The 23,609-nt window shown below is 36.1% G+C and overlaps 1 long non-coding RNA gene across 1 annotated transcript; it reads left to right on the top strand.

Annotated features, from left to right (window-relative positions):
- On the top strand, positions 1 to 23,340 carry LOC108641046. Its single transcript, XR_001921702.1, has 5 exons — positions 1 to 139; positions 315 to 434; positions 4,967 to 5,185; positions 13,158 to 13,249; positions 22,811 to 23,340. It is a non-coding gene; the product is annotated as an uncharacterized LOC108641046 (long non-coding RNA).
- The last annotated feature ends 269 nt before the right edge of the window (positions 23,341 to 23,609 follow it).

Here is a 23,609-nt window from a genome sequence, read left to right on the forward strand (position 1 = left end):
CAAAATGTTTAGAAAAATAATCTGGAAAGGAGCATGTCACCCTTCAAAAAAGTGGCAACATGAATGGCAATGCCCATTACACATTCAAGAATCCATCCACAGAGGACTGCCATCTGAAGCATGAGTTAACAGAAATCAGGTTTCTTTGGCTCCTTTTCTTATGAATCTGTTTCCTTTTATGTGAGAAGTGTTATTAATTATTCTCTGTTTTAAACTATAATCATTAAACCTGTAGATACCAGTAATGTAACATTTTATCATTCCTTCATTCTTTAGAATGTTATTGTTATAATTTATGTATTGTCTGTTTCCAGGGCAAGTTTTTCAGATTCAGGAGAGAATACTTTGTCACGTGTTTGTAAAGCAGCCAGGTCTCTACAGTCTCTGGGCAGATTCTGGCACTGTACTCATAAGGAGCAGTAAGTAGTTAACAGGTAGAGACAGCAAACACTGTTCTTCCTGAAACAAACTGAACAGTTTGGAATAATTTTTGTGACATTGCATAAACTAAGTAATACTTGAGTTACATATCTGAGTCCAGGGACATTTTTAGAAACAAACATGGTGACTGACAGGGCAGCTTGTGTAAGTCACAGTTACATTAATTTAGGTAGCGGTCTCAGTCATCTCTTATGCAAGTGTATGAAAGGAGCCTGTGTCCAGCATCCTCACAGGCACAGTATCTGTCCGGGCAGCAGGTTGCACTACAGGCTTTGGGGTCCACTGAGGGGCCCACTAAGACCCACAAGGGACCCACTAAACCAGTTGGAGGAAAGAACAAATGCTAAGACGTGACTCTTGGGCATGCAAGCAAAGAAAACTTGGGTACCAATGCCCGTGGCCAAACTCTTCTAGGCAGGCCCACAATTACAGGATTAAAAATGTGTAAATTATGATGAAATCTGATGAAAAGTCTTTCATAGAAAAACTACTAGTGCTGAAATTATCCCCCCCCCCAAGCTGGGAGGAAGTGTTGATCTGCTAGAAGGCAGGAGGGCTCTTCAGAGGGACCTGAACGAGCTGGAGAAATGGTCTGATTCCAACGGGATGAGGTTCAATAAGGCCAAGCACTCTAGTCACAACAACCCCTGCCTGCTACAGGCAGGAGAGCAGCCAGGTAGAAAGGGACCTGGGTGTTTGGATTGACAGGAGGCTGAACATGAGCCAGCAGTGTGCCCAGGTGGCCAAGAAGGCCAATGGCATCCTGGCCTGGATCAGGAACAGTGTGGCAAACAGGTCCAGGGAAGTGATTCTTCCCCTGTACTCAGCGCTGGTGAGGCCACACCTGGAGTACTGTGTCCAGTTCTGGACCTCTCAGTTCAGGAAGGATGTCGAGGTGGTGGAGCAGGTCCAGAGAAGAGCAACAAGCTGATGAATGGACTCGAGCACAAGTCCTCTGAGGAGAGGCTGAGGGAGCTGGGGTTGTTTAGCCTGGAGAAGAGGAGGCTCATGGAGATCTCATCACTCTACAACTACCTGAAGGGAGGTTGTAGCCAGGTGGGGGTCTGTCTCTTCTCCCAGGCAACCAGCACTAGGACAAGAGGGCACGATCTTAAGCTGTGCGAGGAGAGGTTTAGGTTGGATATTAGGAAGAAATTTTTTATAGAGAGAGTAACCAGACATTGGAATGGGCTGCCTAGGGAGGTGGTGAATTTTCTGTCCCGGACGTTTTTAGGATGAGACTGGANTAAGCTGTGCGAGGAGAGGTTTAGGTTGGATATTAGGAAGAAATTTTTTATAGAGACAGTAACCAGCGATTGGAATGGGCTGCCTAGGGAGGTGGTGAATTCTCCATCCCTGGAGGTTTTTAGGATGAGACTGGATGTGGCACTTAGTGCCATGGTCTAGTAACTGCGGTGGTGTTGGATCAAGGGTTGGACTTGATGATCTCAGAGGTCTTTTCTAACGGGGCTGATTTTATGATTTCCTCCACTGGTATGCCTTAACTATTATAAATATATACTTTTATAGATATAAATGTATAGTTTTTTAAATTTATAAATTTGTCCTATGTATGTTATAGACAATAAATTTTACACAGTGACATCTCTGAGAAGGTAAATCACATACACAGTATTTGCTGTACTACATAGTACATGCTGCATGCTATGTAAAACAGTACTACATACAATACAAATTGATGTATGCTGTACTTACAAATAATTTTTGATTTATTATACTGCATATATTAACATCTATATAGATTATATTAGTGTATGTTAATGATTACATTGACAAATACATTTTCTCTATATACATATGTGCCTCGTAGCTTCTTTCAATACCTCTTTTCAGAACACCCTTTTTAGGAAAGGTGTATTGTGGTGGTTTGAAAAACCTTTTCTCTGAGGTAGTAATGGTTTGCCCCACTGATAATACTGGGCCAATCAAAAACCCACATGTGCCCTACGGAAATTACATACCCACAGAAACGGAAGAGAAGGTGGTGAAGATAGTTTAGAAGGTAGGTAGCCATGATCTGAGCCAGGAGGAAGCAGGGGGCCAGTGAACCCCTCTGGGGGCCAAGGGCCCCCAGCCCCCAGCTGAGGCTACGGGAGACCCGGCTCCTGTAATCAAGAGCTGGAAGAGTTTCCTTACTGTCAGCAGCAGCAGAAGACATTGAAAGCGGCAGCGGAGCAGTCCTCAACAGAGACAACAGTGGCTAAAAGCCAAAAAGATAACCAGTAGCAGCAAGATAACGTGAAGCCGGCTGAAAGACACGGAGATGTTCCTGCAGGAGGGAGAGCTGGCAACAAAACAGAGGAAAACTCAACAGGGCTGTTTTGGGGTAAGACTGTATCACTTTCCCAAAACTCAGAGACCTCCTGAAGAGGAGGGGTGGACTTCTAAACCCTTGGGGAGTCCCAAAATGCAGCAGCAGCTAGAGAGGGAGAAAAGAGCTGAAAAACTTGGAGTTATCCTGAGAGCTGAACCAGAACAGAATGTGGAGGAGGTGGCCTTGCCCTCCACTGCTGCTACCATGCTGGCAAGCTGAGACAGAGCAGAGGAGCTCTGGTAAGACTGAACTGAGAGCTGCCTTAAATGCTCTAATCCAAGAGAAGTGAAGGTCTCCAAGGAAAATCCCCTGAAGGGGAGGGGTTGGAACTTCCACAAAGTAAGAACAAAAATCCTGACTGCCATACTTAAATCTACTGCCTTAGAAAAATGAAGGACACTAATCAGTGCCACAAAAAACTGAAATGAAGGAACTGTGGCCTGAGAAAGAGTTTTCTCTTTTCTTCTTAGACTTTTATTGAAGGAAAAGAGGAATTTAATTTAATGTAAATATATATATGTATGTAAATAAACATTTGTAAATATTTTCCCCTTACTCCAATAATGAATAGTTGTGTTTTGTCTGAAAACTCTCCACATGAGGTGAGGAAGATATCAAGTCCATGCTATTACTAAACCCTCTCACAGGGGCAAATTGTGGGAAGGGGCTTGAACTTAGAAATTGGATTCTTGGGAGTGTCAAACCACCACATGTATGCATCTTAATTTCCTTACTGTTGCAGTTTTGTGTTTTCTAGTCCAGGGCAGAGTCTGAACATAAGCTGGATGCATTTATAACTATGTTATTCTAGCCTACAGTCTACATTAAGTTCAGGTACAGCTTAGTGCCTGCAACTGCTTAAGGTCATAAAAATTACCATGAGCCCTCAGACTAGAAGTTAGTGTATGAATTTATTTTTTATTCTGACTTTGATTGCAGTGACATCAGGTTTTTAAAGTGAATACAGTCCTCGGTGAGTGCCTGTGGAATGAGGGCTCTGAAGTAATTTGATTCCCTGTTGCAGACTGAAAAAAACCTGTTGTTATTCTGCATCTTTCCAGTGTTGGTGCACCTTTGCTGTAGGAAATCCATTATTCAAAGTAAAAATGTTCATAGCTACCCTCTTAGGGTAAGAATTAAAAATGTTTGAGTGATAGCAATTAATAATTTCTGAGTGAATTTCTGGAAGCTACCAAAAGTTCAGGGCTGGTACCTGTGTAAAGGTATCTCTGTATGGGAGCGTGGCATTATGTATTTTTCAGTGAAATAATTGTAAAGAAGAAATTAAACCACTTATCATATACACGTGTGTCTGTGAAAAGAGTCACACATCTAGTTATTCATTTTTTCCATTCAATAGTGTGATAGATTTCTGTGAGGCTGCATGTTAAACACTCTCTTGTTTTGGTTGATAACAGCTTGAGGTCTTTTAAGTGATATTAACATAAAAGATTTGTAAGTGTTAGTTTTCACTAGAGAAAAAAAAATGCTGCAAGCATTGAATATGTGATGGTATTTTCTGTAAGTCTATCCACTTATTGTTTGGGTAAGTCCTCTACTAGAATAGTCCATTTTCCCCACATGCCACTCATTTTAGTTGAAGCAAGACTTTTACAGGTCATCCACTGAGCTTAGATTCCTCTGCTACATCTCAGGTTATGTCTTGCTACAGAGTTTGAATCTAAAGGGTGCATGTTTATGGTTGTGTATTGTTCTAGCCTGCAGAGGATTATATTCTGATTATGTTCTGTTTTTTTCTGGATTGGTTTTGGTTCCATATATACCCAACTCAAACTTCTCTCATGTCCATAAACAGGTTGGTGGGGTGCACATTCTTTTCATTTCTATCTGATACACAGGACAGTATCATGAATACTATATTGGTGAATCATATAGGCCACCTTCTGTGAGCTTTATATTAACAACTAATAATCATCAACCTGTGTCTCACTCCACCCCCATTCATACACACAAATAGCTCTCTCATTACCATAAAACTTAATCCTAGTCCTGTTAGTGAATGAGATACATATACTTCAAGTTTTGTGATAAGATTCATTTAACTATGATTAGAGTGTAGAATTCTAATGACAATATATAGCCAAAGTATGTCTTTCTATTGAGGTCAGTTTTCTCTATAACCATCAACCATGTCTATTCTAGGCCCAATAAAATTCTTCTCTTTTACAGCTCACGGTGACAGAGAACACAGCACATTGTAACTACAGGACTTTCACTCGACTGTGAAAGATCTCTATCAAGCCTCACAGAGAATTTGAGGCAGCTGGCAGTTATCAGCTGAAGCAGGTAGTCAGTAGAAGTGCAAAAGATAAATAGATAATTGAAAACCAATCTGGAAACCTGGGAGAGATAATAAGCCTCTCTTCTAGAAGGGAGCCAACAACTCAGGTAGGTCACTGATGAAATCAACTCCCAGATCAGGTTGTGTCTAATACTACTGAAAATACAGTGGCAGTTCATGCCTATCATGACTGAAGTAGTAGGCAAGTTGTTGGAAATGTGGTTTGGCGTATTCAGTTATACAAATCAATATTGCACTAGAATGAAGAAGGATCATACTGCTGAAAGACAGGTGACCAAAATCCTAGGAGCACCATGGCCCTCTGCTAAATTGCAGTTGCCAAAATAGAAAAGTAGTTCCACCCCCTTCTTACCCTCCATGCTGCTTTATCTGCCATGCAACCATTACATAGAATTCCTGCCATACTGACCGTAGTCCTCTGTGGGGCAAGTGATTACTTTTTCATGTGATTTCTATTTATATTAAGATAATGGAACTATTCATGTTTTCTCTACCATGAGCACAGAGAATAGAGGGGAAGGCTCATGTCTACAAGTAAAAGAATGTGTAGATCTTAGTCACTCCATTTTAAAAGTCTTAAAAACAATCTTTCTCTTCAAGTCACTCTTATGATTCTCAAATTCCTGTCTGCAGAAAAATGTGAAATCTTGCATGAACATGTAAGGAAACTGGTACCATTTGGTAACTCTTCTTGCTGGGTTCTGAGATCTTGTAGAACTATATTGGTGGTAGGGAGATAGCACAGGGAGATATTTTTGTGAGAGCAGGCACAGAGAAGAAGTCTTTGGAATATTGCCAAAAAGAAAGTAGCATTTTTCCACCAGAGAAGTGTTTGAATTGTTCTGCTGACATGTCTTTATTTTGTTAAACAACTCAGGTGGACCACAGGAAATAGCTGATGACAATGTAATATTAATTCTTGTGGAGGTGAACAGAACAACAAAAAAACAAAAAACCAACCAACCAAAGAAAGACTTCTGCTGCTCTTTGCTTTAAAAGATGCTTTTTAAAAATTTTTCTACAAGACACATTTAAAAATCTGTCTACAAGAATTATAAATAATTTTGTGCATTTACACTGGAAGAGCATAAAGCAAAACACATGCATCAAATATTTCTAGAGTGTTAGTTGCTACAGTTGCAGTACTAGCTAAGAAAGCAACATATTAGATTAAAAAAATCCATTAACAAAATTTACATGTGTCCATGTTGCTGGTTGCAGAAATAATATGAGTCATTTGAGCAGTCTATGTAATTCTTAAAAAGTAATGGATGTACATGTTTTTATTTTTTATGTATTGTTTTAATATTTGTTTTACTATGATACTGGACATTAATTACTTGTGTACTTCTGTAAATTCTGTTCTAAGTAGTGATTGTTGAGGATATTTTTCATATCTCATTCTGTGACTGCTAAAACAAAAAAAGATCAATGGCTTGAATTCTGCTAAAATTTATTGTGGTCTAGGGTGAGGCTTTAGTGGAGATTAAGATGTCTTAGACACCTATATGGAAGGGCTCAAGTGTCAGCTATATGTATAAACTCTTGTTCTGGACAACAATCAGTGCAATCTGTGCACCCTATCAGCGCCTTGTCAGCTGACAAACTGCTTTGCATATGTTTCAGAGTGAGATGGGTTGTTCTCTAGTCTCCATCTGAATACAGAGAAAAAATATGGCATCGTGTGAAATGTAGTCAGTTTCTGTCTTGCCATTCTCTACAGGATGAAATTCCCAGAAACTGGAAAAATATTATACTTTGATCATTAGATTCCTGACAAAAATAGTGAAAAGAATTTTCTTGAGTTTCTCCCAAAGATAAATTAGGAGTATGTAAAATTGTCATTTGCTGTGACTCATGCACATCATACAACTCTGTACTCTAAGGTGGTAACACATATTTAGCCAATTAACAGCAATCTTGGATATCTTCATATGCTATTTCTGAAAATGACTATCACTGTAATGATGTCAGTTCTTGGATCTCTTGGGCTTATTCAATACATTTAAGATATTAACAAGATTATTTGAGTTGGTAGCCTGTGATAATGGGAGACTGCATTTGTGGATGCAGAAGGTTATTCTCAATTTGGTGTCCAAGTGTCTTATTTACCTGTTCCATGTGAATAAAATACTTGCTGTAAACTTAAGTTTTTTGTTTCTTTTATAGTGATTCTATCTATCGGGGGAAAGGAAATCATCTATCCCTTATCCTAGAAATATTTGCTTCTCATAGCACTGGGTTAATCTGAAGATCAGCAGCTAATATACCACAGAACAGGTTTGAATCCAACCATCAAATAAGATCAGAAAGCAATTGCAAAGGATACCATTAAAAGTATGGTCGAACTAAGGTTACACAGGGTGGCTACTGACCCAGCTACAGAGACAGAGCCTAGACAGCTGCAGAGCAGTGGCAGCCAGCCAGCGTGCCTGAACAGATGAAGATGAGGCCAAAAGGAGGAGGACTTAAGATATTAGCTGCTCTAATATAGAACCAACAAGCTATATAAGATCCTTACATACTCAGACAAGAATTACAACACCTACTTGGAAACAAAGTCCTTGAAGCTTCTTGTGCAAGTTTTCAAATAGAATTTCTCATAGCCAAAGTATTTAAAAAATATTAGCTTTTGAGACATATTTAATTCTAAAAATTGTTTACATTAGGTACATCATAAACAATCTTTGCCCTCAAATACATCATATACTGAGTCATTAAAGAGAGACCATGACTTCACAGGCACATTTCAGTCTATGGAAAGATAATCCAGATTTTCGTTCTTTGATTGGTAATTATGATCTCTGAACCCATGTATACTGTTTCTAGTATCCCAACTAGCCCACTCTTCATGATGGTATACAATGTCTTGTGTACTTTAATTGTTCTTTGAACAAACAAAAAGTTTGAAAGCCCCATTTCTCTCTGGAAGTGCATTTTTCAGATATAATGTATAAGCTGTGTACATCTCCACTAGATGAAAAGATTATTTTTCCTATTCTATTTGTAAAGCATATTAATGATTTACGGAATAGTTGCAGACTGATGCAAAGGCCTAACAATTGAAAACCAAGCAATTAAACAGCTCAAAAAGGAAGAAAAGAGATGCAGTACAGAAAGATATATGCAGAGAACCTGTAGGTGTCTGCAACCCTCCCCATTATTCTCTGTAGGAAGTACTCAGGATTAGCTATGGATATAGATGATGTCAGAACCAGTCCTCTAAATCTTTTCAATTTTCCAGCATGAAAATCTGTTGTAGAACTGTGGTACTAGATATGAAACAAACTCTTCTTTTTTTTTTTTATTTCAATAGATTTTTTTTCATTAAATTGTAGCTTGTCCGCACTATATACTGTGTATATTTTTTCTTATTAAGCAAAAAAATCTTTCCTGATAAGGGCATCTTTTCTGTGAAAGCACCTCTTAAAATAGACTGGCTTGATTCTCTGGATAGCGCTTTGACATTGAAAAAAAACAGAAAGATGCAAACAAATCCTAGCAAGTGTGGAAGTGATGCCTGCATACTTCAGAAATGATTTGACTCATTAGTAGATTAATAGGCTGCACAGAGACCTGGATCTTTGAAGGAAGTGAGTGAATTAAGGGCAGACTTACCCTGTAGCTCTCATTAGCCTGCATATGTGGATTAGCTAGATATACAGATATTTCTGTCCCATACAAATCAGTGGAACAATGGATATAGGTTTTATATAAAATCATCACAGCCATAAAATGGAATGTACGAACATTTTACAATTACTGTAGTTAGAACGGTCAAAGCATTTAAATACAACTTTGTCAGGGTTTTTATTCTCAAGGGCCTACCTATTCAAAAATCTGAGGTAGCTGAATATCACAGAGTTAGGTTTCCTAGTATGGTTAATTTTTTTCCTCAGTAATAATTCATAAAATCATTTAACAACTTTTGTGCAAAAATATGGTTTGATGTATCTGATAGAAGCTATACCTGCTCTTGGCTGAGGGCAAAGGAATGAGTAAGATGACCTGTTATCTATGACTGCAAGCCACTGTTCCTACCCTTTATCTTTCCAACAGTGATGAGTTCTGGTGAAAGACAAAGTGAAATACAGCAGTCTCTTCCAAAGGGCTTATAGTGTTCTCTGTGTGCAGGAAGGTCAGCAAAATTCCAAACACTCCACATTAAAGAGTTCAATTGCAGGGAGGAGCCTTTGCCAGTCATGTTTTGAATTTCAGTTACTTTACATGAGATATATAACACACCAAAAGAAACTTTTGGAATGTGGTAGCTACACCAGACCTAAACATCTAGGTTACCCTTATTCTCAGTGGTTAGAAGCAGGCATCTGAAGGACACAATTTCATCAAAATGTTCTAAAAGGGGTCAGTGAAATTGTGTTCTGGAACCATTTCTTGCTATTGGCTATGAAGACAAGCCAAGGTGTTAGTACAAGTATAAACAGCTGCAGTTTAAAAATCTAAAGGTAAATGAAATTACTTAATTCCTAACTTTTCCCTTGTTTGCATATTGCCATCCTTTTTCATGGAAAAAGTGGTTAGTGGACTCAAAACAAATTTATCATGCTGCCTTTAGCTGATTTTTGACTGCTCAATAGTTCATTATATCCTCTCTGTATCCTATATACAATGACTTATCACAGAATTTTTGCTGATACTTCTGCCCTAGGTAAGCATAATATTACTTAAGCTGAAGAAACCATTGAGTTGTGCATGTGAACAGACTTTTTCCTGCAATCTCCAACACGGAACAGTGACAAGGATGGAGAAGATGTGGATTGTGATGTCTTCACTGATTTTATTTTAGATGTAGTAAGAGACATTTCAACCTGGTTCTGCCTGCCCATCAACATATGCACCTCAACATAAGGACTTAAAACTCTGTTGGTCAGTTGTTCACTATACTTAAACCACAGGTTGCTAAAGTACTCCATTTAAAAGTTGCTAATGTGCTCCATTTCAAAAGTATACTTTGAAAAGATCCTGTAATATGGATGTATTATCCAATAGAAGTGAAAAAATGTGACAATTTTGCTGAACTCGTATTTTGTATAAGTTACAATGAATCTTCCTCCAGACAGCTTGAACACCCATAAAGCTCTGCAGAAATGGGAGTTATTTACTGACAAGTCCAAAGCTATGGCTAATGAGCCCAGGCCATCAATGCAGCTACCATAGACCTGCCAGTAGCTGGCAGCTGATCTATGACATTCATGGAGAAGATATTTTTCTCCTGTGTGAAATATCTCTTTACCAAGTGTGTTCAAACTTGGCAAAGATAAAAATACTCAATGCTAAACTATTTTCTGCTATGATAGGAAATACTGTGTTTGGTAAGTTCTTTCTTCCCCATATGAGAGCTATATTCTCTGTTTCTTACAGCCCTCATCAAATACTTAGCTAACCATAGTTACAAAAATACAGTAAAAGAAGTAATATTCATTCAAAATCCTAACTACCAGTCATCTTGTAGTGATCGTTTAGAATTATCAAATAAAATAAGGCATGAGACTCAAAGGGGAGCAGATTGGATGTATATATAATGAATTCAATTTCCATTCATCTCTCAGTGAGAGTTTTTGAAGAAGAGAAAGTCGGAAAAATTACAGTCATGTTTTCAGTGAGCACAATGAGACTGTTGTTTATAAACCAGCTCTCATGTTTTGTTATCCGTATATGACTATACAGTTAATTTTTCATCTTAAAGAACTGTGTTTCTTTAGTACTTTTGTCATACATTTCTGTCACTATCCTGAACAAAAAGAGTGAAGATAGAGTGGTTTAAAAAGGTTTAAAAAAGCCCCAAACGGCTCCCCATCCAAAAAGAACCCAAACCAGAAGTTCCAATGGGGAACTCTTTATATTGGCATAATATTTGGGGTAATTTATTGGTGGTTTTCTGAGTATTTCGTTTTGATGATATTATGGTAATTATTTTTATTGTGAATGAACTCAGAAGTGCTCAGATTAGCAAATGAGTGCTTTTCTAAATCTTAATAATGAAAGATCAATACATGATTCTAAAATTACTTGTGACAAATCCCAGCAATAATAGAGGAATATAGCTTTCAATTCACTTGTGTACTTCAGTGCATTTATGTCAATGAGACTATGTTCAATTCTTCTGTGCAAAGAATTGATTTTTCAATTTACCTTCTAAATTAAGTGATAGAAATAATTTCTGGGTTTTTTTTTAGTTTAAGATCAAAGTATTTTGTGGCCCTGTATAAACAATTTTCTTGGAAGACAGATAAGAAAAGAAGAAAATGGACCAGATCCAGACAAAGCTGCTGGAGAAAGCCACGTATTTCTTTCTGTTGGAGTTTTAGAACACCTACACTGTGCATCTTAGGTTTAGTTTTCAGTTCATCTTAGGAGAATTGACTTCTAAACTTCTTTAATCCTGAATTCCAAGCTGTGAATGGTTTTGAAAAGAGGCCAATTCTAACAAAAGTAAGAGAAGTCTTATCTTCTCTCTTCTCTAGGTTACTGTCAGAATATCCATAGCCTCGGGAGAAAGTATTAATTTAACCTATGAAATAAACTGTTTCAGATTCCTACCCTCAATCAGAAAGAGAAAAATCAGAAAGAGTTCAGACAAGCACCCTAAGAGGTGGGATGTGGAGCATGTGAAGACTGGGAAATTTATAGATAGGATATCCATATGTTGGGGAAACTTCATTTTATGTAAGACTCTGAGAGAGCAATACTGACTCTGAGAGAGCAATAGCTTGATAGTACAGGGTTCAGAAAACTGTTCAAGAACCACTGGATTTAAAAACACTAATACAAAACAGCACAGTAAAAGGTAAACATGCTCTCCCATTTCTTCTTTGTACTCTGATGTTAGGATGCTAACCTAGGGTCTGGGAAAAAGCTGGGAATTTAATCACAGACTGTCAAATTTTGTATGGATGTAAGGAGCACTAGATTAAACTGGTATAATGATAGTTCTATGTTTGTATGTATGTAATGAAATTTTCAGAATTCTGGTAATGAGCACATTTGGCTTGTGCTCACATAATTTGGAAGTGACTGAAAATGCATTTTTGGAGAAATTCATGCTTTGTCAAATCATCATCAACATCGCCATCATCTCTACTCATCTCTCCTCATCTGACATCAGCCTTAGCTGCAGTCCTTTGATGAATGAAGATGGAGCAGAATTAAAAGACACCATTAGGAACACTTAGCACAATACGGATGTTTGATATGGGGCTACATTTCATTTTGCATCATACTAAATTATTGCAGTTACAGGAAAGGGCAGAAGAACTATCTAGTTTGTCAAATGCACCAAGTGTTGGAGTTACAAAATAAAATTGTTTGACTTAAGGAATTGAAAAGCATAAATGAAGATTAAGGAAAAAAAATTAAATTGCTGATGCATTGCAAATTTGGAACATGACTGTATGAACAAAGGCAATTTGCAAACACAGCAGTCACTCCCTCTATTCCTCTGCTTATGGCATTTAATGACTTCCTTGACTATTTTTGACAGCTTTTGTTTTCTTTGTCATGTATCTCAGTGTATTTTATAGACTGAACAAAGGTACGTCAATCAGAATTACAAACCATCCTATTTCGTGCCATGTTAGAACCTCCTTAGAATCTTCTTTCTCTCTGTCCCACCTTCACATACACACATACAGAAAATTAAGAATACGTGAGTTTGCATAACCTGATAGTTTAAAAGTTTGTAGATAGAATTAAATCCAAATTAGTAAGAGAAAATAAGTAATTTTCACTTATAGTATTATATAAGGTGGTTTTTGAAAGAAGAAACATGAATGATGTAAATTATATTTGTTTAAACTAAAATAATTCTTGATTATGCAGTTTCAGAGTTTCTAGGGAAGTCATTGAAGTGTCTTGCTGAGAACCTAAAATTTTTTTGAGAAGTGTGCATGCACAGTGTTATGCAAGGTTTATTTTTTATAGATCTCAGAAACAGGATTTCAAAGGCAATCAAATTCAACCTTCTGCTATTGCTGACTATGTTGTTACAATACTTTTTAAGATTTGGACATCTATATTAAAATAAACTTTTCTTCACAGAAAATATTTTCCTCCCGAAGTTCCTCACTTCAAATGGATGCATTTTAGAGCTTCTCTTATCTGATGTCATGATCTTTTTCTACTGAAATGGGGTACAGTATCAACCACATCCAAGGTTTCTGTTCACTCTCCTTATTCACATGTATATCCTTACCTTATTTTGACAATGTTTTTTAATTAAGCTCTGACTTACCTTTTTGAAGATACTTCTTTTTTTTTAAAGCTTCAAGTTGCTCCCTGTAATTAATGACATATTAGCTGTGTATTGACTAAAGAAAGGATAAAACTTACTCAAAGAACTCATGATGTAAATTTATGAGTGAAATATTTCCTTCACTGCACTATGTCGTTAAATATATCCACTAAGAAGTATAAGAATTTTCATTAATTTATGGAGTTTACCCTGGTTCTTGATTGAGACCATTCACAACAGTAGGCAACCACTGATTTAACAATAGTTTCGGGGTGAGTCATTCACAGAACTATTTTTGAAGCACATCATAAAAATTATGCCAAAAACGAGTAGTTGTTCCCTCCAAAGTTAGTAATCTTTTACTGCATCTGCAGAGGCCAGGCAAATTCTCTCCCAGCATTTTTTTTTCCCTTCAACATCCTACACAAGCTGAGAATCTAATTAACTCCTTCAGCACTGAATTCTCTATTCCCTGCAGCTATTCTAATTCAGATAGTAGCCTTTATATCATTTTGATGGAGCGATGTCTTTCGCTAAGACCTTTAAAAGTGATTTTCCATGATGCACTTAGATTAAATTTTTGGTTGTCTTCTTTCCATACCTGAAACAGATCAAAATATCTATATCTCGGAAAACATATACTCTTCTGCTACTTCTGAACCTGGAGATGTCTGTATGTAGTTAGCCCCTCTTTGTCCATCTAAAGCTTTGTAGGAACATATACGATTGCAGAATTATTTTGTCTTGAAAAGCATTGCCTACTCTAAATATGAACTCCACTATGATTTAGAAATCGAAAGACTGTTTCCCAAAGGATCCAATCTAGTAACTTCTTGTTGGATGGTCTCAGGAACTGTCAACAGTGTTCAATCTACGGCAAGCTACAGCTGCTTCCTTCAGAAACCATGGCTTGGAAAAGAGATGAGATTACTGGGGTGCATGCTGATGGAAGGCAATATACATGGGTTTAATTATCACTCCCTAGATAATTTATGTACATTAAACTTAGTTTAGGATTGAAACAAAATAATAATGGTAACAACAACGTTATTCACCCAATATGGAGCCCATCTGAAACTAATATTTCTTGCTGAGTGCTTTGAGTATCACTGTCAGCCCCAACCTAAGCAACAGCCGTATTGTGAGGGAATTTGCTTGAGATATGAAAACTATGGATTTAAGCTTGTTGGAGTTGAAGGGAAAGAAGTAATTCTCTGCAACGTATTTATATAGTGAGCTACATTCTAAGGGTAGGTAGCATCAGATGTGCCTTAAAAAAGTTGACCCTGTTTGTTTACATGTTTATCCTGAGAAAATGATTTAGCACGAGTCCAAAATTTTCAGTGCAGTCTCTTTAGAGTAGAACAAAAAAATTAAAAACAACCAACCCCCCCCCCACACACACAACCCCCCCCCCAAAAAAAAACCAAAACAAACCAAGAAAAACAAACAGACAAAAAACCCACAAAAAAACCCCAAAAACCCAAACTAAACAAAAAACAAACAAACCAACCAAAAAACCCTGATTGGTCAAACCCTTCCTATAAACTCTTTATTTTCTTCCATGCTCAGAATGTGTGACCCATAAATTGCTAAACCTTGGCAAATTCAATGACTTTCTGTATCACCAGTAGCATTGACCTGCATCTTCACCCTGCAACAACTGGTGACACCTGTACTTGTAAACAGGGAGCACACTTCGGCTGACACAGACTGGCCACAGCCACATAATATTATTGGCCTTGGGACTGTGCCTGGGAGAGTCTACTTTGATCCAGAGATACAGTAATGTCTTGTCATTTTCTTTATTTTTCAGTTAATGTGTTTGAAATAGTGAAAGAATGTTGCAGCCCAGAATGTTGTTTTCAGATCATGTTACTGAGGGCATTTGTTGTAGGTTCTGGGTTGACATAGACAGGGCTTATGGGTGTATTCAAAGTGCAAGACTTGCTTTCCAGCTAGAGTTGGTAATAGGTTAGTAAGCGATAGCAGGGTAGAGAAAGCTCTGGGTGGGGGAGTGGCTCTTGGTTCTTGCAATGCCATGCATTTTCCAGGAGAGTGTTAGATGGTACAGGTGAAAACCACACCAGAGAGTATGTTAATTATTAAGCAGTATGAATAGTTGAGTTCAGGATTTGAGCTTGCTCTCTAGTCCTATTTTACTTAGCACTGTAGACATAGACAAATGAGATAAGGTTTTACTGCTGGGGTCATTTTCCCCTAATCTAAAAAAATGTTTGAACATGAGTAGGCAAGGAGACAGAAGCAGATAACATCAGGCATCAGGCTGGTTTCAATAACAAGGATTGGACAAAGGTAGCACAAAATTCTTGGTTTTCCCCTTCACAGCTGACATAAACTCTGCTTTTACCCTCTGCTACATACATGTTTAGTGGATTTTGTTAGAAGGGAAATGATGCAGGGACACCAGAGCAGAAATGGAAAGTAAAAGAGGAAACCAGATCACAGAAGAACTATGAATATATTATAAAGAAAGAATTATGAATGTGTCATAAAACCATAACTATGGAAATGGGTAAAGAGGAGTCTTAAACAGGACATTCATAACTACAACAGTTTGCAATGACACCTTCATCCTAGTCCCACAATAGATCTTTGGAAGGACTATTGACTTCACTCCTATAGTATCACATTTTATTCAGTTGTTTGTTTTAAATAGAAGATCCAAGTAATAGATTAGTCTGGAGATATGTCAGTAAAACAGAAAGACATCTTGATTTTTAAAAAGGAAATTATACATCTTTGGCCAACCCTGGTATCCAAATCAATTAGTCTTAAAAATTATTAAAGTATTTTTAGGTATTAGTATTATTAAGTATTAGTATTATTAAACCTTTGAAACATCTTAAGACAGTATGTCCATAAAGTATAATAAAATAAGAACTATGCAGGGCCATCTAAAATATAAACTGGAAATATGACATTTTACTTGCTCCTTTATGGATTTTTATATTATCACTTTATTCTAAGTGATGACTTTGTAGATTTTCAAATTATTCTTATTCTTAACGTTACTATAACTTGTGTATCTTTGGTTGAAAATTTTTGTAGTGAATTCATTAACAGCAACCAAAATGACAAGATACATTGCAACTGGCAAACTTATGAAACAAATAATGTGATACAAAAGAAAAATAAAATAATTCTATTGTGTTAATTGCACTTAATTATAATCATATTACAATTCAGTCTTAATAGTGTTATTAAAATGCGGAACACTGTTGTTGCTTCTTGAGAAAAAATCTCTTTTCATATAATTTTCCTCACAACACTCCATGCTGTTGGTTTTGTTTGTTATTTGTTTAAAGGAATGTTAAATCACTTTTAAAAACATTATAGGTGATCATCAGTTGCATGATTATACTATTTATTTCAATAAGACAAATTTATTGCTGAGACTACGTCCTCAAGCATGTGCATAGAAATGTGGATCTGTAAAGGGCTGAACTGGCAGATCATTCTCCACGCAGTGCTTTTACCTTTCAGTTCCAGTACGATTTTTGAGAGTTAGTGTGAGAGGTCTTCACAGAATAATGGCCTGAAGTGAAGAAATGCTGATCAAGCCTTTTGTCATTGAAAAGTAAATCATCACCCCGCTGTTTTTAAAATCTCATGGACATGGCTTTATGGTGTGACTCTGAGAAATATTATTTCTAATTTTTCAAGGGGATAAGCAAATCTGTGAGAAGTGTTTACTGAGAAATCAAGAACCCAAGGTGGGAAGGAGGGATATGATATAATTTTAACACATTTTATTCCTTTGACTATCCCCACACTATAACTCTCTCTCACTTCTGGCAGGAGCACTAGCCTGTTATTTTTTAGTGCATTGACAGCCATATAAAGATGCAGAGGTACTGAATTAACTACATTATTTACTAGCAAAGATGACAGTGGGAAAAGCTTGAATGACAGCTCTATGCTCTGCAGTACCATCTAAAGATGAAGATCTGAGAACAAATCTATCATAAAGGCTTTGTACCATAAGGACACCTCTTTCAAAATATAGCCCAAAGGACTACAGTCATATACTGATGAACCTGAGAAATCCAGGTCTCCTTCATGAGTAGGAGAAAAGATGCTGTACTTCTTCTTCCAACAGCAAATTACAAGCACACATCCCAATAAACTTGACTTAAGTATAGTGTCTTGCTTAAGAAGATCTCTAAAATTCACAGATAAGATGATGATGATCAACCTTAGCCACCCAGTCAAGTAATTTATTGAAAACATGGATTTTGTGTTACTGTCTTGTGAGTTGCTGCCTTGGAGACCCTAAATCCTGAGGAAACATAATTTATATTAATTCCCTCACCCTTGTGCAGTTCTCCATTCAACGGAGACAAATATTGGCCCTACATGACTATAGAACCACCTTTTACTCTTATATAAGAGAAATTCATCTTGAAACTAAACAACTTGCTGCCAAAGTTGTTTTTTTTTTTTCTTTTTTGCTGGGCTTATGTGATATTTTCAGATAGCAAGAGAGACTAGTTTGTACTGTAATCAGGCATTCTCCACAGGTGGTATTATTTGCCACTAAAGCTGGGAAAACCTTCCTCTGTCCTTGCCTCTTTAAAGAGAGGGAGGATGTTCAGATGAAATATACAGATATCATTGTGAGTGAAGCAAGAAGGCCAAAATGCACTCACAAGGACTGGAAGGGATTGCTGTAAGACTTGGTGCTGACATTTGCTTTGCATTAATCCTCTTCATCAAGAAAAGAATACTCTTCACACAACAGATATATTCAAGGTGTTGGTGAGACTATGAATCTTTTGTCAGAAGTGTGAATAATTTTTTAGAGGAGAGAGAAAAAGCAGATTAATAAAAAGGAAAGAAACAGCTGAATATCAGAGAGATGTTTCTCTGAGTGGCAGAGAGCCACATTCAAACTCTGACTCTGTCTGATTCAAAGCAGAAATTAAAACACTGGTCTCATTCTGCATTTAAGAGCAGAAATCCCATTTTTGAGAAACACCAATGAAGAGAAATTGTTATTTTGTGTAATTGTGTAAACAAAACTAATTATGCTGTGGACTAGTTATGCTGTAGGTGAGTTTGTCCCAGAGTTTTATTTAAGTAACTGCCACATTTCCAAGTAACTGGGAATGAATATCTGACTGCAGATATTTTCCTTGATGACGTGTCTCATTCTGAATTTGCAAGTAATTGTGGTAAAATTACTGTCATTTTTCCTATTGATGTGTATACCCACAGTATTCATTTGATAGCTAATATATCACCTGAACTATCTATGACACATCACAGGGTTGTTAATGGTCATACCCAAGGAGAACATTTGAATGGATGACTCTCATTAAAAAAAGTAGTGGCCCTCTTCAGAAGTTTAAGGCAAAGCTTTTGTTTGTTTCCTGGGTGAGAAAACTACATTCTACAAATAGTCTTTATCTTTCTCCTCTTGGATAATAAATTTACCACTATCTTCTAGAATCTCATTATTTTTTAATTTAAATTTGAATTTCATCTTAAAGGAAAAAATGTACAGGTTCAGTAACAAATGAACCCACATTTATGAAATAAATTTTGAAAACTACAGAAACAGTAATTTATAAAAAAAGGACCTAGTTTTTCTGATTAACAAGTTAACAATATCTATTAGCAATATATTATAAATTATATATTATAAAAGTGGTGAATGCAAAGCTTCATACTAAGCAGTATATTTTATGACACAGCTTTTTGTTAGCAAATTTTTAGCATGATAATGGAACTTGTAATAATATAAATTATTATACCAGATGGATAATTAAAGAAATAAAAATACCAAGGAATCGGTCCTTGGCTAGACAAATCTATGAACTAATTGTTTCCATAGTGCTGAATTTGAATAAGCAATTCCATAACCATTTTTTCTTTCTGTTTGTGAATTATTTCTGCACTCTAAAAACTCAGAGGAACATCATGTAAAAAGAAAAAAACTCAGACAAAATGCCTCTGAAGCTTATTCTGAGCACCTGCAGAACGACGTAGGTGAATGAATGTTAAAAACTACAGATCAAACTCGACACTGATAATTGCACATAAATGCACGTAGAAAAAAAACAGTCTAAGCTATAGATACAGTGACATGCATCAGTGTAACTGTTTCCACTTGAAAACAGATCTTGGGAGGCTTTTTCATTAATTCTCTGACAATCTCAGTTTGAGTAGAACGAAGAAGAAAATATAAATATCCCAATTTGTAAAAGTGGTATTTGCAAATAGTAAATATTTCATTAATTTCTGAAAATGCAAACACATAAAATCCTCCAAACCTGTAAAAAACATGGAGAATGGTGAGGTAAAAAATTACTTAGGATAAGTGAAAAATAAAATAAAGATTTTTGGTGTTTCAAATTCCAATTATTTCCCTTCAGATATATAATTTCTAGACCATGTGCTTGTTACATTTCTTTATCAAAAGGACAAATAATTTAGTCTATTCCATGACCCTCTTTAGGATTTTATGTGGTTTTTCCTAAATTAAGTGTTTGAAAACTAGGCAATAAAGTCTTAGCTATCCAGTTGTCTAATCAACAGAGGAAAATAGACACTACAGAAAAGTTTCAGCTTACCTTAACATAGTAATCCAAAATTGTTCCAATGAATTACCCTTGAGGCATCTAGTTCCATCGATCAATTCCAAAGGTGGTTTGACATGTCCAACTCACACACAATAATGTGCTACTGGTATTTCTGCTATATATATTTCTGCCTCCTCTTTGGTCTCCAACACTATCATGAAGAAATCCTCTATAATGATGAAAGGTTGATCAGTTTTCACTTTACTTCTCAGATGGCTAACTTGTCACCAACTGTTGGGCATTATTTTATTATACAAACCTTTAACAGACAAGAAATCAACTACATTAAAAACCTGGAAAAAAAAATCAGTAGGGGCTGCAAAACTACTTCTAGAACTCATTTGCACTAGCAATGGAGAGAAGAGAGTTTGCATATTGTATCCACTGGTTACCTCTCCACAATGTATGCTTATTTCAAAGCTTCTGTTGTTTCAAGAGATGTTAATAATTACAAGGGAAAAGACATTTTCAGTAGAATATGATGATTTGCATGGAATGGGAAGACATGAAGTAGTAATAATGTCTAACAGGTCATGAGTTAATGAAATAGTTTTTCAGTTTCCTACCTTTGAAAAAAATCAGAGTGCTTAAATCTGAGTGAAAAGATTCAGTTGTGAAGATTGTAGCGAAAATATCACACTGCATATGTGCATAAGATTTTGCTACATGATCTTATGAGTTTAAGGTTGCAGTATTTCCAGTTTTTTTGTTACCTGAGAAATTAATTTATAGCACAGTTTGTTCTTGACACTACTAACCCATTTTAAGCACATCAGATTTGTCCTTCAGACAATGCATAACCTTTCTGTCATTTTCTGGGATGATTTAATAAAATTGTTGTTGGCTTTCACATGCTTAATAGTCTGGAACATTTTTGTATTAACAGTTTGCATATTCCTAATAAAAACACTGTGAGATATTTCACTTTCAGCTATTTGCCAGTTATAAATATCAACTCACAACATTTGGACAGAAAAGCATTTTTTTCCATGTGCCCTTATCACAAGTTTTTACTTCTTGCCATTTTTAGCTTAGCATTGAAGTTGATGTGAAATGAGGTACATAAATATATGTTTTATTGTATATTTGTGCACAAGGCAGTAAGGTTGCAACCATGAACCTTCTACTTTTAGTAGGATAATTTCAACTTAAAAATGCAGGAGTTTGATCAGGTCCAGTGAAAGCACAGTCTTATGTTAAAGGAGAAAAACAAAAGAATCAGGACTAAGTGCAGATTTTGATATAGAAGACTATTCGGTAGATTTAGTGAACATTATCCTTTTTATTCATAAGCAGTGAATGTAAAACTCATTTTATATTAAGCCATTATTATTATCTATATCTAGCATGAACTGTGGAAAATGTATAGTGATTTGTAGTTTACAGAAGTTATGTTTGTGTTAGAATTAGAAATATGAAATATATAGTAATTTCACTCTTGGGACTGTCCCTCTTTTTATGGCAACTATTATACTTGTGTTTTATTACGTTAGAAATATTATCTTTCATCTTAACAAATGTCTTGCATTTTTACTTTCTAATGAGACAAAATGCCTTCCACAGCAAATTTGGTTGTGAATTTTGTCAGTAGAAACCTGCCGTATTTAATATTGTTCTTTTCTGGACTTCTCTGTGTTATGGTTATTACAGCATGTAACTTTTTCTGTGATACTATTGGTACAGTGTCAGTATATACATATGACATCAACACTGGAGTGTTGATGTTTCTCTCTTTCAAGAAGTTAGTGAACTGTTATGAACTCAGAACTAAATTTCTGGGCAGTAAGTGGAACAGAAGAGTATCCTTCCGAGAGAATAGTTTATTGAATTCAAATCAATCAAAAATAATTCAAAATAGCATACGTTCCAGATATTCCCCCATGAAAATATTTTCCTTTTCTGAAATGAGACCTGTTCATGCTCCATTTACTAATATTTTTTAACTTTACTTTTTTTTTAAACCTACTATTCTCTCAAATTAATACCCCAAACATGCAACAGCTGTACAATCAGAAAGTCATGTGTCCATGTCTCCTATTGAAAATAATTTTTCCACATACATATATATATAAATAGTAACTGAAGAAGAGATTTCAGCCTTACTAGGATCCTCTACAGAAGCAAATTGTAGTTTCAGAACAGTTAGTTTCCTTACCTCAACCAAGGATATTTACTCATTTATATGAAGAGAGGCATCTGCACAGAGATATTATTGTTTAAGACAATCACCTGGCATGTACAAAGGGCAGATGAGTTCGGAAAACTCTCCACATATTTGAAAAATTACAGACTTCTGTATGATCCCTTTCAGGCTGATAAGCCACAATCTCCCAGTGTTCAATACTTTGTCAAGAGGCTATATCATGGCTGGGTGCAGCCAAAGTCATGCTGAAAGCATGGAAAATAACCTATGTATCTTACAAATGTACAATGTTACTGAATACTGAAAAATGTGGTAAATGGTTGAGGAGGAGGTAATAATTTAGTTCTGGTTAGAAGAACAAATTAACTGAGAGTTGGCACATAACTTATTAAGAAAGATTTATAAGATTTCATTAGATTGGACCTACCAAGGTCAAGAAAGACTCTTGTACTGAACATAAAATGAAGGGTGGCATAGGTTATGCTCTTTCCTCGTCTTATACGTTCAGATTGCTTAAACCTTTTCTTTTCATGCCCATGTCACCTATGCATGGTCACCATTCTTCAACTTCCTTTCATGCAAATTAGCTTAACATCCCCATGAAAAAAACAAACAAAACAAACCAAAACAGTTTTCTCCCTAGTCCTTTGTTAAACAGACAATTATCCTTAAAAATTGAATTATTATAATTTTTTTCTATCCTTTACAGATTGCTTCATCTCTACAACATAACAATGGCCATGAACAAAGACTGGTTCATAGGTGTTCTTTTCTGCTTCCAAGGAAAAGGATGGGCAAAGGAGGAGCATAATTTGCATTGCCTTTCTTCAGAAGGGAGTTTACAGCTCTAGTCTTGAGTTAAACAGCCATTTATGCTGAAGAACATGTAGCCCAGAGCTCTGCCTGTCATCTTTGTGTATGTGTGTATCTGTGTATGTGTGTATGCCTGTGTGCCTGTGTGTGCCAAAAGAATAGTGCCTGCTTTGAAAACCTTTGCTTCTGTCACATATTTCCTAAATTGGACACACAGGTAGTCTCAATAAAAAATAACAGCTATCTTAGAAATATTCAGTTGCCTAGATTTTGATAAAGTACAATATCAATTCAAGAATTTTTCTTCTGTTCTTCTGAAAAGCTATTAACAAAATTGAAAGTGAAAAATGAGTCTGTGAGGTCAGACTTGCTCCTAAATACAATTTACTCTTACCATTCTGGTATTACTGTTATGGCTATTATGACATTTCTATGAATAAAAAATTTATATTATAAGAAGATCTGTTTTCATTCCAAGTGATGCTTTTTCATTTTTCCCTAGAAATATTCAACTAGAATGTTATTTACAATAATTACCTGGTTTTTATGTTGCAATGGGTTTTTTTCTGTTAGACACTCTCATACACACATTCATACATATATAAGCATTCATATATATATCCATATATATTTTTATATTGTTTTGAATCTGCAAATTTGAATTAGGAAATCATATAACTGCTGCAAACAGAGCA

This window comes from Manacus vitellinus, unplaced genomic scaffold (assembly GCF_001715985.3).
Source record: "Manacus vitellinus isolate BGI_N305 unplaced genomic scaffold, ASM171598v3 scaffold_5_pilon, whole genome shotgun sequence".
Taxonomy (NCBI): domain Eukaryota; kingdom Metazoa; phylum Chordata; class Aves; order Passeriformes; family Pipridae; genus Manacus; species Manacus vitellinus.